Source organism: Somniosus microcephalus, chromosome 11 (genome assembly GCF_052327205.1).
Source record: "Somniosus microcephalus isolate GS21.2 chromosome 11, FLI_Smic_1.0, whole genome shotgun sequence".
In the NCBI taxonomy this organism is placed as follows: domain Eukaryota; kingdom Metazoa; phylum Chordata; class Chondrichthyes; order Squaliformes; family Somniosidae; genus Somniosus; species Somniosus microcephalus.
Genome location: NC_140997.1, coordinates 229,527,263 through 229,546,335, shown reverse-complemented (window position 1 = coordinate 229,546,335; position 19,073 = coordinate 229,527,263). Strand labels below are relative to the sequence as shown.

Genomic DNA, 19,073 nt, shown 5'->3' with positions numbered 1-19,073 from the left:
CTTCCGCTGTCGAACAGGCAGGTCGTGGCGTGGCCGTTTACTTTGATGTCCATCATGGACTTGGACAGGTGATGCGGGCGAGCTTGGTCCAGTGTGACGGAGGCTAGTGTATGGCTGAGCGAGCTGCTGTAGTTTGCGGGTGAGGCTGCGGTCGGGTCTGGAGACAAGGTGGCGGTCGAGTGTGGTGAACAAAATGGCGGTGCCCACGACGTTGCATAAAATGGCGGAGAAGATGGCCGCCCCCACAACTCACATGAGGCACTGCTGGTGTCTGTGGCTTTCCCCCTGCAGGCCTTCGCGAAGTGGCCTTTCTTGTGGCAGTCGGAGCAGGTTGCGTTTCTTGCAGGGCAGCGCGCCCTCGGGTGTTTCACCTGGCCACAGAAAAAGCAGCCGGCGGCCCGATCGTGGGGCTCCGATGTCGCAGCCGGTACCAGGGGTGGCGGTCCCGATCAGGTCCGGGACGCCGACGCTGAGGTAGGTCCCAGAGGCGGCGGTGCGAGGGGTATTGCGGTCGGGGTCAGGCCCGAGTCCCAGGGTCGCGCAGCACAGTACCTGGAATACACCTCGAGGTCCCGATGGGCCACTTCCAGAGAGCGAGCGAGGGCTGCAGCTGTGTTCCGGTCGAGGTCCTTTGATTCGAGCAGTGTTTGCCGTGAGTAGTCGGACCGAAGGCCTTTCACGAAGGCATCGCGGATATTCGCTTCAGTATTTTCTGCAGCTGTTACAGCTTTAAAGTCACAGTCCCTGCCGAGTGTTTGTAGCGCCCGTAAAAATTCATCTACAGACTCTCCTGGCTGTTGCGGGCGGGATCTTAGGAGATGTCTGGCATACATAGAATTTACCGGGCTCCGGTACTGCTCTTTCAGCAGGTTGAGGGCGGCCTCGTATGTAGTAAGGTCCTGGATGAGTGCAAATACTTTAGGGCTCACTTGGGCGGTCAGAACTCTTAGTTTGGATCTCTGAGGTACGCCGGATTCTCCCAGGTAGGATTCGAAACAGCTCAGCCAGTGTTTGAAGTCGAGGGCTGAGTTTGCTGCCTGTGGGTTTAGATCCAGGTACGGCGGTCGGAGGGCTCGCAGCCAGGCTGGCTGCTGTGGCTGTTGTAGCTGGGCGTCTGACTGGTCGTTTGGCTGCTCCGTTAAAGACATTTCAAAATTTAGCCAATAAAATTGATATACCTATCAATTCATCCAATGAAAAGCGACGAGTTAAGACAGTAACTATAGGTTTTTATTGGCTAAATAACAGAGCCCACCCTCGTGGGTGATCGGATCCAACAAGGAGGAATACCAGCCAGTCGACCACCTTTATACCTGGGCAAGTAGGTGGAGCCATGGGCGGAGTCAACAGTGGTCAGCCCAGGTATAACAGCGTGACAAGAGGCGACCTCGTGTAGTGATACACTATGGTTATTACTGTTTACACTGTTGTAACGATATAACAGTGATAACCATAGTGTAACGATAGTGAACGATAAAAGTGGTTTACCACAGGGGGCAGATATTTTCTTTCTTTCTTTCTCTTTAACGCCCTCCAGAGTGTGCACGAATACGAGTGCATCTTTATACGGGTGAAAACCTGAAGCTTGTGTGTAACCTGTCGGGAGTTGTTCAGATTCTTGCGTGTAGCTTTTTTTATTTAAAGAAAAAACGCCTTCAGCTTCTCTCGAATGCTCGCAGTGTGTTGACAATCGCGTAGCAAAGCGTCCTTGGAATGCAGTTGATGTGTGGCTGTTCTCCCGTCCCCTCGGTAACCAAGGTGGCATCAACGACCATCTTCCCTGGTTTGGCGGTAATGTGATGCCGCGGTCCTGTTGCCAATCAAGTTGGTCATATTTTGGTCGCCCTCTCTGGCTCATTATGTGCCGAGACAAAGGAAGGACCAATAGCACGGAGGCTTTTTCCGCTCTTAAAGTTTAAAATTGCCCGAAAATCACACCGTAGAATGACGGTGGCTATTTGTAATCGTGTTTGTTCGCTCTGTTCCTTTGCTTTGGTGCAGGCGGGGCTCAGTGGGTAGCGCTCTCTCTCTCTGGCCTCTGAGTCAGAAGGTCGTAGGTTCAAGCCTCACTCCAGAGACTTGAGCACATAATCCAGGCTGACACTCCAGTGCGATACTGAGGGAGCGCTGCACTGTCGGAGGTGCCGTCTTTCGGATGAGATGTTAAACCGAGGCCCCGTCTGCCCTCTCGGGTGGACGTGAAAGATCCTGCAGTATTATTGAAGAGCGCTCTTCCCAATGTCCTGGCCAATATTTATCCCCCAGCCAACAGCTGAAATCAGATTATCTGGTCATAATGACATTGCTGTTTGTGGGAGCTTGCTGTGCGCAAATTGGCTGCCACATTTCCATACATTACAACAGTGACTGCACTTCAGAAGAACTTCGTTGGCTGTGAAGCACTTTGGGACGTCCTGAGGTTGTCATAGGGTCAGAGTCATAACGGCACAGAAGGAGGCCATTCGGCCCATCGAGTCCATGCCGGCTCTCTGTAGAGCAATCCAGTCAGTCCCATTCCCCCGCTCTATCCCCGTAGCCCTGCAAGTTTATTTCCCTCAAGTGCCTATCCAGTCTCCCCTTGAAAACATCGAGTGTCTCCGCTTCCACCACTTCCGTCGGCGGCGCGTTCCAGGTCATCACCACTCGCTGCGTAAACAAGATTTTCCTCACATCCCCCCCTGTATCTCTTACCCAGAACCTTAAATCTGTGTCCCCTAGTCCTTGTACCATCAACTAGTGGGAACAGCCTTTCCCCGTCTAGCCTATCCAAACCTGTCATAATCTTGTACACCTCTATCAAATCACCCCTCAACCTCCTTTGCTCTAATGACAACAAATCCAGCTTCTCCAACCTGTCCTTGTAGCTAAGATGTCCCATCCACGGAACCATTTTGTAAATCTCCTCTGCACCCTTGTGAAAGGCGCTGTAGAAATGTGAGGAGTTTCTTATTTCTACAAGGTAGCTGACATCTCCTAGTCTGCTGGCACCATCTGGCGAACAGCCTGACATGACTAATAGCATTTAATGACCTCACCTGCAACACCAGTAAAACTGGGCTCGCCCTGCAACCAGCAGCCCAATACTGGCAAGAACTGATGTATACGACAGGTGATGTCATCAAAAGAAAGACATTTATAAGTAGCTTATGCAATTTGGAAAAAATCTCAAGTTTCGAACAAAGTACTTTTAATTGCAGTAACTTTCGAGATAGAGGCAAAAATGGTAGCCATTCTGTACACAGCGCGATCCCATAAGCAACAAATTGATTAATGGCTAGTTAATTTGTTTTGTGATACTTGTTGCAAACTTCCTGCGACCCTCCGAGATCTCTGCGTTCCTTCAATTCTGGCCCTCTTGCGCATCCCCGATTTTAAACACTCCACCCTTGGCGTACTGAAGGGGGTGCGGCACTGTTGGATGAGATGTTAAACCAAGGTCCCGTTTGCCCTCTTGAGGTGGGCGTAAAAGATCCCACTGCAGTATTTCGAAGAAGAGCAGGGGAGTTCTCCCCGGTGTCCCGGTCAATATTTATGCCTCAATCAACTAACAAAAAACAGATTATCTGGTCATTATCACATTGCTGTTTGTGGGAGCTTGCTGTGCGCAAATTGGCTGCCGCGTTTCCTACATTACAACAGTGACTACACTTCAAAAAGTCCTCCATTGGCTGTAAAGCGCTTTGGGACGTTGTAATGTTATGAAAGGCGCTATATAAATTCAAGTCTGTTTTTCTTGCCTTTTGCCAATTTGCGCACAGCAAACTCCCACAAAAAGCAACGTGATAATGACCAGATAATCTGTTTTAGTGATGTTGATTGAGGGATAAATATTGGCCCAGGACAATGGGGGTATTCCCCTGCTGTTCTTCAAAATAGTGGCCATGGGATCTTTCATGTGCGCCTGAGAGAGCAGACTATTTGAGCTGTAGGCACTGTGGTAACATTGGGTCGTCGGAACATTCAACAGAGCAGCGAGGACAGCTGGTGTTTGATGGCCCTTTTTAAAGAGGCGGGGGAAAGATTCGGTGACTAGCGTTCTCTGGAGGGCTGAGCTGAGTAACTGGGGAGGGCACTCTGTTCAGATTGTTAACAGCGCAACGACTCAGCGGGCAAAGGGATACAGGAATTTGTCCGGGGGCGGGGGGAGGTTTGGAACTTCGGGTTGGCTCTGAGCCAGCCTTCACATTGCAGCAGGTTTGTGTTTGTGTGTGTGTGGTTTCTGCTCCATCAAAGAGGCCAGTGTTCGGTGTGTACCTTGGACCGTCGATCAGAGAATCGGAAACCAACTCCTCTTGTGGAGTGGGGAGACTTTATGTATGATGGGAAAACACGGGCTGGATTGTTTACATCTGTCAGTGAGCGGTTGATGCATTTTTAAGTGGGTTAGCCGTCTCCAGTGAGGTGGTGGTTGTGGTGTCAGCCGTGGCTCAGTGGGTAGCACTCTCGCCTCTGAGTCAAGCAGGTTGTGGGTTCAAACCCCACTCCAGGAGACTTGAACACTTCAAATAGTAATTAAGCAAGAATATGCAGACACATGCACTCTATTGGGGCTGGATGCAGGATTAAGGCCAGGTTGGACTTGTGTAGAATGAGCCTGGATATTCAAATTAAATGGTTAGAGTCTGAAGGTTGTAGGTTCAAGTCCCACTCAAGGAACTTGAGTACATAAAGCTATGCTGACACTCCAGTGCAGTACTGAGGGAGTGCTGCACTGTCAGAGGTGCCATCTTTCAGATGAGATGTTAAACCGAGGCCCCGTCTGCTCTCTGAGGTGGACGTAAAAGATCCCATGGCCGTTATTTTGAAGAAGAGCAGGGGAGTTATCCTCGGTGTCCTGGGCCAATATTTATCCCTCAATCAACATCACTAAAACAGATTATCTGGTCATTATCACGTTGCTTTTTGTGGGAGCTTGCTGTGCGCAAATTGGCCACCGCGTTTCCTACATTACAACAGTGACTACACTCCAAAAACTACTTTGTTGGCTGTAAAGTGCTTTGGGGTGTCCTGAGGTCATGGATGGCGCTATATAAATGCAAGCCTTCCTTTTTGCACTTGGAAAGGGAGAATCGGCCAGTATTCACATTCTTGATTGGCATCCCATGATGTCCCTTCCTTTCAATGCAGCAAGCAGTCTTTGTGCAGTCAAATGTTGCAGACAATTGTGTCCTTTCTCTCTCTAATCTCTCTCGCTTGGCGCAGGGAATGTGGGTCAGAAGATAATGGACATTCCGGGAGTTCTTGGCACAAAGCTCAACTGTATTCCAAGATCTTTCTCTTCCACCGCCCCCTGACCCCCCCCCCCCCCCACCCCCCTCACCTCTTCCTTCCCCCGCCCCTGTATTTCCAGGCTACTAATTGCTTCATTGGTGTTTCCAATTAAATCAAATTCTCTACTCTAAGGAGAGCAACCCCAGCTTCTCCAGTCTCTCCGCATCACTGAAGTCCCTCATCCCGGGTACCATTCTAGTAAATGTCCTCCGCACCCTCTCCAAGGCCTTGACATCCTTCCTAAAGTGTGGTGCCCAGAACTGGACACAATACTCCAGCTGAGGCCAAACCAGTGATTTAGAAAAGGTTTAACATAACTTCCTTACTTTTGTACTCTCTGCCTCTGCTTCTAAAGCCCCGTATGCTTTTTTAACAGCCTTATCTGCTTGCCCTGCCACCTTCAAAGATTTGTGTACATATACCCCCAGGTCTTTCTGTTGCCCTGCAGCCCCTTTGAATTTGTAGCATTCAGTTTTTATTGCCTCTTCTCATTCTTCTAACCAAAATGCATCACTTCACGCTTCTCTGTGTTAAATTTCATCTGCCATGTGTCTGTTCATTTCCTCAGTCTGTCTATGTCCTCTTGAAGTCTGTTCTTGGGCTCCACATTGTTTACTACATTTGAGTTGTGTTTGATAAACACTTCATAAAATTGCCACAGCTGCATTTTGCACAGCAGCCCGGGTCTTGGACCCTATTCTCGGTCAGCCGTATCCCCCCACCCCTGCCCAACCCTCCCCACCACCACCCCCTGCCCCTCTCCCCGCCCCTCTCCCCCTTCAGTCTCTCTTCTACCCACCCCCCCCCCCCCCCCCCCCCCCATACCAAGTAGGCTCCTGATGCATGTATGCACAGACTGACTTGTCCACTGCGTCAGTGTGCACGCTGGTCACATAACGTTATTACACGCAAATCATGAGACATTTACTGTTGCCGATTGGGGGGGGGGGGGGGCGGAAACAAACTTGCATTTATGTAGCGCCTTTCACGGCCTCAGAACATCCCAAAGTGCAGCCAATGAACTACTTTTGAAGTGTACTCACTGTTGTAATGTTGGAATCATGGCAGCCAATTTGCGCACAGCAAGGTCACACGAACAGCAATGTGATAATGACCAGATAATCTCTCTTAGTGATGTTGGTTGAGGGATAAATACTGGACATGGCAGACAGAACATCGGTTTCATCTCATCCGAAAGATGGCACCTCTGACAGTGCAGCACTCCCTCAGCACCGCACTGGGACTGTCGGCCTAGCTTTTGGACGCAAGTCTCTGGAGCGGGACTTAAACCCACAGCTATCCAATCTCCAAGTGGAGCCGCTTAGGCCAGTTGCAGTAAAAAGTGACCATGAAGCTGTCGGATTGTCGTAAAAACCCAACTGGTTCACGAACGTCCCCTCAGGATCCGCTGTCCTTACCCGGCCTGGGCCTGTAGGTGACTCCAGTCCTCACCTCAACGTGGTTGACTCTTAACTGCCCTCTGAAGTGCACTAGCGAGCCTCTCGGTTGTAAGAAGGCTCATCACCACCTTCTTGGGGCAACTAGGTATGGGCAATAAATGCTGGCCTTTTCAGCGCCTCCAACATCTCACGAATTTTTTAAAAAAGGTTAGGGCTGAGGAATGTTTAAGGCAGATTAGAGGGAGCTTTGCTCCTGCATGCGGCTGGAATGGACTGACCTCGGGCACCTGGAATGGGAAGAGTTCCGTTCCCGAGCACTGACCGACCTCACCTGGATGAGCACCAAAAAAAAAGTTTCCCCCAATTATTCTGTATAAAAATATCTCGATGGGTTTTGCTTGATTCTTCCTGTTGGCTGCACAAGGTCTACCCTTTGGAAGCCAGATCAATGGAAAAGCAGCTTGAAAGTCAAACGGCAACCCAGTTTTATGTTCTCTATTTCCCTTGATGTCGTCGGACCCAATGATTCTATTGGCAAACTCTGGATGGAATGGCCATTTTCCCTTTTTTTGTTGTTGTTGTTGCGGCAGTGCGATATAAAGTGGGCAAACACTATAGACCACCGTGATGTAGAGTGTCGTGAAAGGGCCTGGTCCTGAGCCAAGGACCATCGGACAGAACCGACCCCGGAATAGCGCTGCACGCCGTAGAATGCCCGAAAATCAGCATTGCCCTCCCCCACCCCCCCCCCCTCCTCCACCCCCGCCGCTGTCCCGAGTCACAAATCAAACTCCTGCATTCACTCGAGTCTACAGGAAGAAGGTGGCATGCGAGGTCCAGCAGTAAATTCAGGACATTTCGTCAAATGAAACGTTTTTATTTTTGGGCGCCTCGCCAACGTGAGAATATATCGAGTGTGAAAGCTGCAGCAGGAAAGCCTGTCCCGAGAGCCTGTTAAAAGGGGACGGAGGGGGAAAGTCCGACTGTCGAGACTTTGAAAGGGTGTGTGCGCGCTGTCCCTTTAAGGCAGTGCAGTTGTTAACTCATCCAATCTGTCCTGCAGGGCTGATAGTGGATATTAAAGGTCACAGCAGAGCTAGAAAGAGTTCCGCCGCCGTTGTGTAATCTGTTGCAGTATCATAACTAAATCTGGGATCCAAAAGTAATGAATGTTGCGTTTATGTTCAGTCTGACAATGGCTTCCCTTCTGCCTCTCTGTTGATGGGGTGGATCCCTGGAACGCCACTGGTCCAGGGGAGTTTTGTTTACTGAGGAACCAATTTCCTGCAGCACTGTGAGTAGAAGGAAAGGGGTTTGCATTTATATAGCACCTTATCACCTCTCTCAGGGTGTCCCAAAGTGCCCTGTGTGCCTGTGTGTGCGCGTGTCTGCCTGTAGCATAAAAGAAAGCCTTGTATTTATATAGCGCCTTTCACGACCTCAGGACGTCCCAAAGCACTTTACAGCCAATGAAGTACTTCTGAAGTGTAGTCACTGTTGTAATGTAAGAAACACGGCAGCCAATTTGCGCACAGCAAGCTCCCACAAATAACAATGTGATAATGACCAGATAATCTGTTTCAGTGATGTTGATTGAGGGATAAATATTGGCCCAGGACACCGGGGAGAACTCCCCTGCTCTTCTTCGAAATAGTGGCCGGGGGATCTTTTACGTCCACCTGAGAGGGCAGACGGGGGCCTCAGTTTAATGTCTCATCCAAAAGATGGCACCTCCGACAGTGCAGCACTCCCTCAGCACTGCATTGTAACAGCCTAGATTTTAACGGGAGTAGGCCATTAAGCCCCTCGAGCCTGTTCAGCCATCTTATTTCAGAGCTGATCTGTATCTCCACTCCATTTACCCGCTGTTGCTTCATATCGCTCGTAAAAAAATAATCTATCGATATCGGTCTTGGATAGTTTGAATTGCCCCCCCGCATCCATTTCACTGATTCAGTTTAAGTTAGTGTTCACTATTATGTAGAATTCACAGCACAGAAACAGGCTGATCGGCCCAACTGGCCCGTGCCGGTGTTTATGCTCCACACGAGCCTCCTCCCACCTCTCTTATCTAACCCCATCAACATACCCTTCTATTCCTTTCTCCCTCGTGTGTTTATCCAGCTTCTCCTTAAATGCATCTGTGCTATTTGCCTCAACCACTCCCTGTGGTAGCGAGTTCCACTCTCTGGGTAAAGAAGTTCCTCTGAATTCTTGGATTTATTGGTGACTACCTTATATTTACGGCCCCTAGTTTTGGTCTCCCCCACAATTGGAAACATCTTCACTAGGTCTACCCTATCAAAGCGCTTCATAATTTTAAAGAGCTCTATCGGGTCACCCCTCGGCCTTCTCCTGTTCTGGATTGAAGAGTCCAGCCCTCCTCTCCGGAGAAAATCAATTCCCACTGGTCAGTAACCAGAACATCACCAGGAGAAGTAAAGGCATGTTTGGGAGAATGGTGTTTATTAACATTGAGAGTTGTTAGGACATAAACCCAGCTTTAACATAATTGGCAAAAGAACCAGGAGGGAGATGAGGAGAATTTTTTTTTTTTTTAACGCAGCGAGTGGTTGTGATCTGGAATGTGCTGCTTGAAAGGGCGGTGGAAACTGATTCAATAGTGACTTTCAAAAGTGAATTGGATAAATACTTGGAAAGGAAATATTTGCAGAGCCATGGGGAAAGAGAGAGTTTTTTTTGTTCCTGGGATGTGGGCGTCGCTGGCAAGGCCGGCATTTATTGCCCATCCCCAATTGCCCTTGAGAAAGTGGTGGTGAGCCGCCTTCTTGAACCGCTGCAGTCCGTGTGGTGAAGGTACTCCCGCAGTGCTGTTAGGGAAGGAGTTCCAGGATTTTGACCCAGCGACGATGAAGGATCGGCCGATATGTTTCCAAATCAGGATGGTGTGTGACTTGGAGGGGAACTTGCAGGCAGTGGTGTTCCCATGCGCCTGCTGCCCTCGTCCTTCGAGCTGGTGGAGGTCGCGGGTTTGGGAGTGGAACCAATGTTCCCGCTAAGCTGTGCGGCCATGCAGCCACCTGCAAGGTCCGCGCGCAGGCCGCTCAGCGGCTTTTCCATTGTAGATACCGCGCATTGGGGGAGGCAGTGTGGCTTACGGGGGATGTTGAGCGGGACTAATTGAATCGCTCTTTCAAAGAGCCGGCACAGGCACGATGGGCCGAACGGCCTCCTTCCGTGAACTACCCTTAATGTTGAAAATGCAAGTGGAGCTTCAAATAAGCGCACATATATGGATCTCCGTCTTGCGGAGTTGACGGTATAACTTGAAGTTGGCCACTGAACGCGCAAAAATTGGGTTGCCAACTCTGGTTGGGCCTTTTCCTGGAGGTTGCTTCACATGACCTCCCACCGCTGACAGCCCTTGCACCCTGAAACGGCCTTTCTTCCCTCATTTCCAATATTTCTATAACTAATAAACAGAAGTGTTAGAAAAATGTGTCTCCACTTTTTTTAAAACCCCGATATGATTTTTTTTCTCCCTGCGTTTTTTGCGCGCGGGGCTGTGTCCTAGAGACTCCAGGGCAATCCTGGAAGGTTGGCAACCAGCGCTCCAAAGCGATTATGCTTTTTATTTTTTTTAGAAGATTAAGTAAATACAAAAAGAATTTTGCAACTTCCCCTTGTTTTGAAAGTTGTGCAGCAAATGCAGGAGAATGTCTTCGAAAATTATTTCTGTAAAATGCTGCACCAACAACGTTCGACTCCTACTCGTAGTTTCCTGATTTTTATTGAGCCCTGTGATCGCCGTCCCCTGAGCGAGTATGATTGCCATCTGCTTCCTTGACCGGAAATGAAGGAGATTATTTTTAGACCCTCTGCGGAGTTTCACGAGGGATCGGGTTGCTTTTGATCAGTGGGTCACTTGTGTGCAGTTGAAAGCGTGTTGCAAAACAGACTCTTCAGCCCACGCGTGTGTGTACCTCCAACTCTTAACGTAGAGTTAGAAATTCCTTTCGGTTTGACTGTCTTGTAAGTTGTCTGTACACTGCCTCACCCCCCCCGCCATCTCTGTAACCTCCTCCAGTCCTACAACCCTCCGAGATCTCTGCGTTCCTCCAATCCTGGCCTCTTGTCCATCCCCGATTTCCATCACTCCACCGTTGGCGGCCGTGCCTTCAGCCATCTCAGCCCTCGGCTCTGGAATTCCCTCCCTCAACCTCTCCGCCTCTCGCTCCTCCTTTTAAGACGCTCTTTAAAACCGACCCCTTGAAACCAAGCTTTTGGCCACCAGTCCGAATGTCTCCATACATGGGCTCGGTGTCAGCTTTGGTCTGATCATCACTCCTGTGAAGCGCCTATGGGTGTTTTACTCCGTTCAAGGCGCTACATAAATGTAACTTGTACCTTTTTTTCGAAGGTAGGAGCAGGAGTTCAGCCCCTCGACCCTGTTCATTCCATCAGATCGTGGCTGGACCTCGCCAACCACCGTGCGCTCACCCCAGATCTCCGTCCCCCACACACACACACACACACACACACACATGTCACAGCGTAACAAAGAGAGAGCAAGAGTCCTGGCTGATTTTTTTTTTCTTAATACAATCATTGTGACGGCACTGAGGCATTCAACAGTGTTCCCTGTTCCTGGGACTAGGGACAGGGTCACTGGCATAGAACTTGGTGAAGCTAAGCAGAGCCAGCCCTGGTTAGTACCTGGAGGGGTAACCATCAGGGAAAATCCAGGTGCAAATAGGTCACGGAAGGAGCCCCGAGGAGGGGCGGTTGGTGAGAAGGTCACGGAAGGAGGGGCGGTTGGTGAGAAGGTCACGGAAGGAGGGGCGGTTGGTGAGAAGGTCACGGAAGGAGGGGCGGTTGGTGAGAAGGTCACGGAAGGAGGAGCGGCTGGTGAGCAGGCCCGGGCATTGGGCTGAAGATTGTCGGAATGGTGGAAATGGAATGGTGGAAATGGAATGGCGGCGCGCACCGACGCAGTGGCTTTGCTTCTCCCAGTCATGGGAGCTTGCAAGATCACATTTCATTGTTCATGTACTTCTGCAATGACAATAAAGTTGAATTATTAAACATGTTTGCCACAATAATGCAATTATTATGTGTTTCAATATTATCGCATGGTGTGTTTGGTTATTTAAAACATGTTTGGCAAACCATGATTTGTCTACCCACAAGTTATTGCACTCCAAGAAATAATTGATTGAGAAATTATATAAATTCAACTTTGGCTCGCTCGCTCTCTCTCTGGCGCTCGCTCGCTCGCTCTCTCTCTCTGGCGCGCGCTCGCTCTCTGGCGCTCGCTCGCTCTCTCTCTGGCGCTCGCTCGCTCTCTCTCTGGCGCGCGCTCGCTCTCTCTCTGGCGCGCGCTCGCTCGCTCTCTGGCGCGCGCTCGCTCGCTCTCTGGCGCGCGCTCGCTCTCTCTCTGGCGCGCGCTCGCTCTCTCTCTGGCGCGCGCTCGCTCTCTCTCTGGCGCGCGCTCGCTCTCTCTCTGGCGCGCGCTCGCTCTCTCTCTGGCGCGCGCTCGCTCTCTCTCTGGCGCGCGCTCGCTCTCTCTCTGGCGCGCGCTCGCTCGCTCTCTGGCGCGCGCTCGCTCGCTCTCTGGCGCTCGCTCGCTCTCTGGCGCGCTCGCTCGCTCGCTCTCTCTCTGGCGCGCGCTCGCTCGCTCTCTCTCTGGCGCTCGCTCGCTCGCTCTCTCTCTGGCGCTCGCTCGCTCTCTCTCTCTGGCGCTCGCTCGCTCTCTCTCTGGCGCTCGCTCGCTCTCTCTCTGGCGCTCGCTCGCTCTCTCTCTCTGGCGCTCGCTCGCTCTCTCTCTCTGGCGCTCGCTCGCTCTCTCTCTGGCGCTCGCTCGCTCTCTCTCTCTGGCGCTCGCTCGCTCTCTCTCTCTGGCGCTCGCTCGCTCTCTCTCTGGCGCTCGCTCGCTCTCTCTCTCTGGCGCTCGCTCGCTCTCTCTCTCTGGCGCTCGCTCGCTCTCTCTCTCTGGCGCTCGCTCGCTCTCTCTCTCTGGCGCGCGCTCGCTCTCTCTCTCTGGCGCGCGCTCGCTCTCTCTCTGGCGCGCGCTCGCTCTCTCTGGCGCGCGCGCGCTCGCTCGCTCTCTGGCGCGCGCTCGCTCGCTCTCTGGCGCGCGCTCGCTCGCTCTCTGGCGCTCGCTCGCTCTCTCTGGCGCTCGCTCGCTCTCTCTCTGGCGCTCGCTCGCTCTCTCTCTGGCGCTCGCTCGCTCTCTCTCTCTGGCGCTCGCTCGCTCTCTCTCTCTGGCGCGCGCTCGCTCGCTCTCTGGCGCGCGCTCGCTCTCTCTCTGGCGCGCGCTCGCTCTCTCTCTGGCGCGCGCTCGCGCTCTCTCTGGCACGCGCTCGCTCTCTCTCTGGCGCTCGCTCGCTCTGGCGCGCGCTCGCTCTCTCTGGCGCGCGCTCGCGCTCTCTGGCGCGCGCTCGCTCGCTCTCTCTGGCGCGCGCTCGCTCTCTCTCTGGCGCGCGCTCGCTCTCTCTGGCGCGCGCGCGCTCGCTCGCTCTCTGGCGCGCGCTCGCTCGCTCTCTGGCGCGCGCTCGCTCGCTCTCTGGCGCTCGCTCGCTCTCTCTGGCGCTCGCTCGCTCTCTCTCTGGCGCTCGCTCGCTCTCTCTCTGGCGCTCGCTCGCTCTCTCTCTCTGGCGCTCGCTCGCTCTCTCTCTCTGGCGCGCGCTCGCTCGCTCTCTGGCGCGCGCTCGCTCTCTCTCTGGCGCGCGCTCGCTCTCTCTCTGGCGCGCGCTCGCGCTCTCTCTGGCACGCGCTCGCTCTCTCTCTGGCGCTCGCTCGCTCTGGCGCGCGCTCGCTCTCTCTGGCGCGCGCTCGCGCTCTCTGGCGCGCGCTCGCTCGCTCTCTGGCGCTCGCTCGCTCTCTCTCTGGCGATTGCTCGCTCTCTCTCTCTGGCGCTCGCTCGCTCTCTCTCTCTCTGGCGCTCGCTCGCTCTCTCTCTCTCTGGCGCTCGCTCGCTCTCTCTCTCTCTGGCGCTCGCTCGCTCTCTCTCTCTCTCTGGCGCTCGCTCGCTCTCTCTCTGGCGCTCGCTCGCTCTCTCTCTCTCTGGCGCTCGCTCTCTCTGGCGCTCGCTCGCTCTCTCTCTCTCTCTCTGGCGCTCGCTCTCTCTCTCTGGCGCTCCCTCTCTCTGGCGCGCGCTCGCTCGCTCTCTCTGGTGCTCGCTCGCTCTCTCTCTCTCTCTGGCGCTCGCTCTCTCTCTCTCTGGCGCTCGCTCTCTCTGGCGCGCGCGCTCGCTCGCTCTCTCTGGCACTCGCTCGCTCTCTCTGGCGCTCGCTCGCTCTCTCTCTCTCTGGCTCTCGCTCTCTCTCTCTCTGGCTCTCGCTCTCTCTCTCTCTGGCTCTCGCTCTCTCTGGCGCTCGCTCTCGCTCTCTCTCTGGCGCTCGCTCTCGCTCTCTCTGGCGCTCTCTCGCTCTCTCTCTCTGGTGCTCGCTCTCGCGCTCTCTCTCTGGCGCGCTCTCTGGTGCTCGCTCTCGCTCTCGCTCGCTCTCTCTCTCTCTGGCGCTCACTCGCTCGCTCTCCGCCTCTCGCTGTCACATCCATACCTAATCTTTGGGGGAATATTTTTGCCACTGATAGCGTACAGTTCGTGAGCAACAAAGTCGACTCCGGACCTCAAGAATTCAAATTATGAGAAGAGGTTAAGGGAATTTGAGGTGACCTAATTCACTGTGGTGAAGGGTTTGCATACCAGGGGACGCGAGTTTAAAATTTCGGAAGTTGTGAATAAGAAAGGAAATTGGGTGTAATTTTTTTTTACTCGGAAGGTAATAGAGTGCGATGTAAGCTGTCAGCAGGGCCATTGAATTCGACACAAGGCAATTGGATGTGTTTGTTGAGAGATGAGGGACTGGGGGGGGGGGTGGCAGGTGGGGAAGAAAGGACAGGCTTTGGGGCCTAATGGCTTTTACTGTACCAGAGAAAGTATTTCGTGTTCTCTCTTCAATTGCTGTCTGGTATTTATAAGCTCCAACTAGGAAAGGACCAGGAAATTCAAGCCACTTCAGTACGTCCAATCTCCAATTGACTTTGGCTCCTGGTGAAGAGTCTAATGATTTCAGGAGCACGGTTCCCAGGGTTGGGACTGCAAGTCGCCACAGGCGGACGGAAGCACTTAAGTTGCAGTAGAATTAAATTTTTGGTGGTTGGCATTTGAGCAACTAATTTTGAGCGCTTGGAATGCAAACACCCACAAATGACACATATTTCCTGGCACCAGCCTGCTATTAACTGGAGCCTCGAGAGATTCAGATGAATTAATCAAGTACAATATTCTTCACTACTTTACTGAAAAGAGGCAACTGCACCAAGGAACTTCAGGATAGACCGTGGAATAACCGGCTTCTTTGGACACTTAAGGGAATCGAGGGATCATGGGGATCGGGCGGGAAAGTGGAGTTGAGGTCGAAGATCAGCCGTGATCTCATTGAATGGCGGTGCAGGCTCGAGGGGCCGTGCGGCCTACTCCTGCTCCTAGTTCGTGTGTTCTTCCCAATTGAGGCTTTCCTACAAATTCAACGGCACAGTTACGGCAAGGTTGTACTTCAGTGGATTAAACTTGGTGCGTTATTGGTCCCCATTTTGGTTTGACGCGATGTTATGGATGCACCTTGGCTCAATGTAAAAGAAATAAAGGACGCGCATTTCTATAGCGCCTTTGGCAACCTCAGGACACCCCAATGCGCTTTACAGCCAGTGAAGTACTTTCTGAAGTGCAGTCGCTGTTGTAATGTAGGAAACGCGGCAGACAATTTGCGCACAGCAAGCTCCCACAAACAGCAATGTGATAATGACCAGATAATCTGTTTTAGTGAATGTTGGTTGAGGGATAAATATTGGGCCCAGGACCCCGGGGAGAACTCCCCCTGCTCTTCTGTGAAATAGTGCCACGGGATCTTTTATGTCCACCTAAGAGAGCCTCGGTTTAACGTCTCATCCGAAAGACGGCACCTCCGACAGTTCAGCGCTCCCTCAGCACTGCACTGGAGTGTTGGCCTAGATTTTTGTACTCAAGTCTCTGGAGTGGGACTTGAACCCACAACTTCCGTGGATGCTATGATGCCGATGCTCCACGCTTTACGTTGCGGGATGGTTTCAGTAACCCCGTGCGGGAAAGAATTCCTCGGGGTGGGGGTGAGGTTGCCTTTGTGACCTTGGTTCTAGCCGTGGCCCTCCCTTGGATGGGCGGCGGGACGGGCTTAGAGTGGGCGGTGGGGGGCACAGTCTGAGGCGGCCAGCAATACTAACACCGAAGGAGTTGGCTTGTACACCAGGTCTGACCACCGCCAGAAACGTGACAGCTGGGGACGAATATTCCTCTTCGTGTCAAGCCGTGGCTCAGTGGGCAGCACTCTCTCGCCTCTGAGTCAGAAGGCTGTGGGTTCAAGTCCCACTCCAGAGACTTGAGCACAAAATCGAGGCTGACACTCCAGTGCAGTGCTGAGGGAGTGCTGCACTGTCAGAGGTGCCGTCTTTCGGATGAGATGTTAAACCGAGGCCCCGTCTGCTCTCTCAGGTGGACGTAAAAGATCCCATGGCCACTATTTCGAAGAAGAGCAGGGGGAGTTCGCCCAAGTGTCCTGGGCTAATATTTATCCCTCCATTAACACCACTAAAACAGATCATTATCACATTGCTGTTTGTGGGAGCTTGCTGTGCGCAAATTGGCGGCCGCGTTTCCTACATTACAACAGTGACTACACTCTAAAAAGTACTTCATTGGCTGTAAAGCGCTTTGGGACATCCTGAGGTCGTGAAAGGTGCTATAGAAATGCAAGAGTTTCTTTCCTTTGAAGAGATCACCCTCTTCTAAATGCAGCCTCGGCAAATTATCCGCTATATAGTGTTCCTAATACTCTCTAAAGTTAATGTGCAGGCAGGTGTGGCTAATACATGATGTTATATTGTATGTATTGATTTGAATTTCTTTTTAATTGTCTTTTTTCTCTCTCTTGCTCTTCCTCAGTTCCATCCTTTCCCCGCCCAAACTTTAGATGCTCCCACTCCATTCATTCATTCATTGATGCGGGAGGGAGGGCGGATGACTTGAGACATCTGCAAAAGCCCCTCTTGAGGTGGCTGCTGGGAGCAGTAGACTGCTTTGCTCAAGTTGATTTAAATTAGAATCGTGGAACCACACAGAGCGAGGCCATTCGGCCCATCGGGCCTGTGCCGGCTCTTTGGTTGAGCTCGCCAATTAATCCCACTTGACCTGCTCTTTCTCCACAGCCCTGTCAATTATTTTCCCTTCAAGTATTTATCCAAATCCCCTTTTTGAAAGTTACTATTGAATCTGTTTCCACCTCCTTTTCGGGCAGCGCGTTCCAGATCACAACTAGCAGATATATTTAAAAAAATTATATTTCTCATGTCGCCTCTGGTTCTTTTGCCAATTGCCTTAAATCTGTGCCCTCTGGTTACTGACTCTTTAGCCATTCGATACAGTTTCTCCTTATTTACTCTTACTAGAACCCTCATGATTTTGAACACCTTTATGAAATCTCCTCTTAACCGTCACTGCTCTGAGGAGAACAAGCCCAGCTTCTCCAGTCTCTCCACATCACTGAACTCCCGCATCCCTGGTATCATTCCAGTAAATTTCCTCTGCACCCTCTCCAAGGCCGTCACATCCTTCCTAAAGTGCGGTGCCCAGAATTGGACACAATACCCCAGCTGAGGCCTAACCAGTGATTTATAAAGGTTTAACATAACTTCCTTGCTTTTGTACTCTAGGGGCTCGATTTTTGTCAATGGGAATCTTTTGGAGGCGGGACTCCCACTTTTTGGGTTGTAGTCCCGCCTCCATCGACTTGTGGCCAACCCACACTATTTTCCCTTGATTGACCTTGTTAAGCCCGCCCAGCGGGCTCAGCAGGCCAATTAAGGGACACCCGGTTACTGGTGACGTCAGCGATTGACATTTCATCTGTCAAGAGCTTTTGACAGATGAAAAATCAGCGTTTGACGGCTCTGTGAAGCTATCAAACACTGACAATCTGTCTTCTAACTTGAGTCCTTCTACTCAGACTCAGTTAGAGATCTCTCCAGACCAGAAAGCAGAGGCTGCAGCTTTTGACAGTTCAGCGGCCATTCTGCTTTCTGTGCCGGTGAGCTCAGGGACTCCCGAGAACTGAAGGAAGGAAGCCTGCAGGAGAAAGTAAAGGTAAGTAAAACTTATTAAAACACTTTACACTCACCTCACACACTTACCTCTGCACCCATCACTCACCTGCACAACGGACATCTCGACCCCCTCCAACCTCTGCAGACCGACAGTCGCCTCGCTAACTTGGCGTGGTTCGGAGCCGTCGGACAGCCCACACTTCAGGGCTAAACATAGGGATTAGGTAAAAAACTGCCTGTTAACTACCTGTTAACAGACAGTTAATTGGCACTAATCCCCTTCCCGCCTCCTGGGACATTGGCATGGGGGCGGGATGGTTTCCTGCCCCACCCCCCCCCCCCCCCCCGATTCTGCAATTTTCCCACCTCCAATCCCGCCTCCTCGGGGCTTGGAAAATCGAGCCCTATGCCTCTGTGTATAAAGCCAAGGATCCTGTATGCTATTTCAACAGCCTTATCAACCTGTCCTGCCACCTTCAACGATTTGTGCACATACACCCCCAGGTCTCTCTGTTCTTGCACCCCCTTTAAAATTGTACCATTTAGTTCATATTGCCGCTTCCTACCAAAAGGTATCATTTCACACTTCTCTGCGTTAAATTTCATCTGCCATGTGTCTGCCCATTTCACCATTTCACAAATGATCTTGCCCTCTTCCCCACTCCCCCCTCCTTTCACTCCCTACCCCCCAAGGTGTATTGTAGTGTACTGGTTATGTTACTAGACTCGTAATCCAGAAGAACATGAGTTCAGATCCCATCATGGAGTTAAAAATTAAAGGCAGTTTAAAAATAAATTGAAATAAAAACCTGGTATCAGTAAAAGTGACCAAGAATCTGTCAGGATTGTTGTAAAATCCCAACTGGTTCATGGATGTCCTTTAGGGAAGGAAACCTGCCGTCCTTACCTGGTCTGGGCCTGTATGTAACTCCAGTCTCTGAATTGCCCTCGCAAGTTGGTTCAAGATGGGTGGTAAATGCTGGCCTTGCCAGCGATGCCCACGTGCTGAGTATGAATACAAAAACAAATGGTGCCAACTGGATCTTATTAAGCGGGGAATGCCCAACTTACATTCCAGTTGTCTGTATAGCAAGGACAACAATAACTTGCATTTATGTAGCGCCTTTATTGTGGTCAAACGTCCCAAGGACATCATCAATCTGCTGGTGGGTGGACTTTGTTTTCCCCTCTTGACCTGAACCATTGAATCTACTGTCGCAGCCTGTTGCTGCAATCTTTGGCTACTCCGCCTCGGGAGAATATTTATAAACCACATTTAATAACGTGCTCTTTCCCTTGCAG

At 51.7% G+C, this 19,073-nt stretch overlaps 1 protein-coding gene across 1 annotated transcript in view; it reads left to right on the top strand.

Annotated features, from left to right (window-relative positions):
- LOC147111318 (plexin-A1-like) overlaps positions 1-19,073 on the top strand; it is a 616,616-nt gene that overhangs the window by 39,765 nt on the left and 557,778 nt on the right. The window lies entirely within an intron of this gene.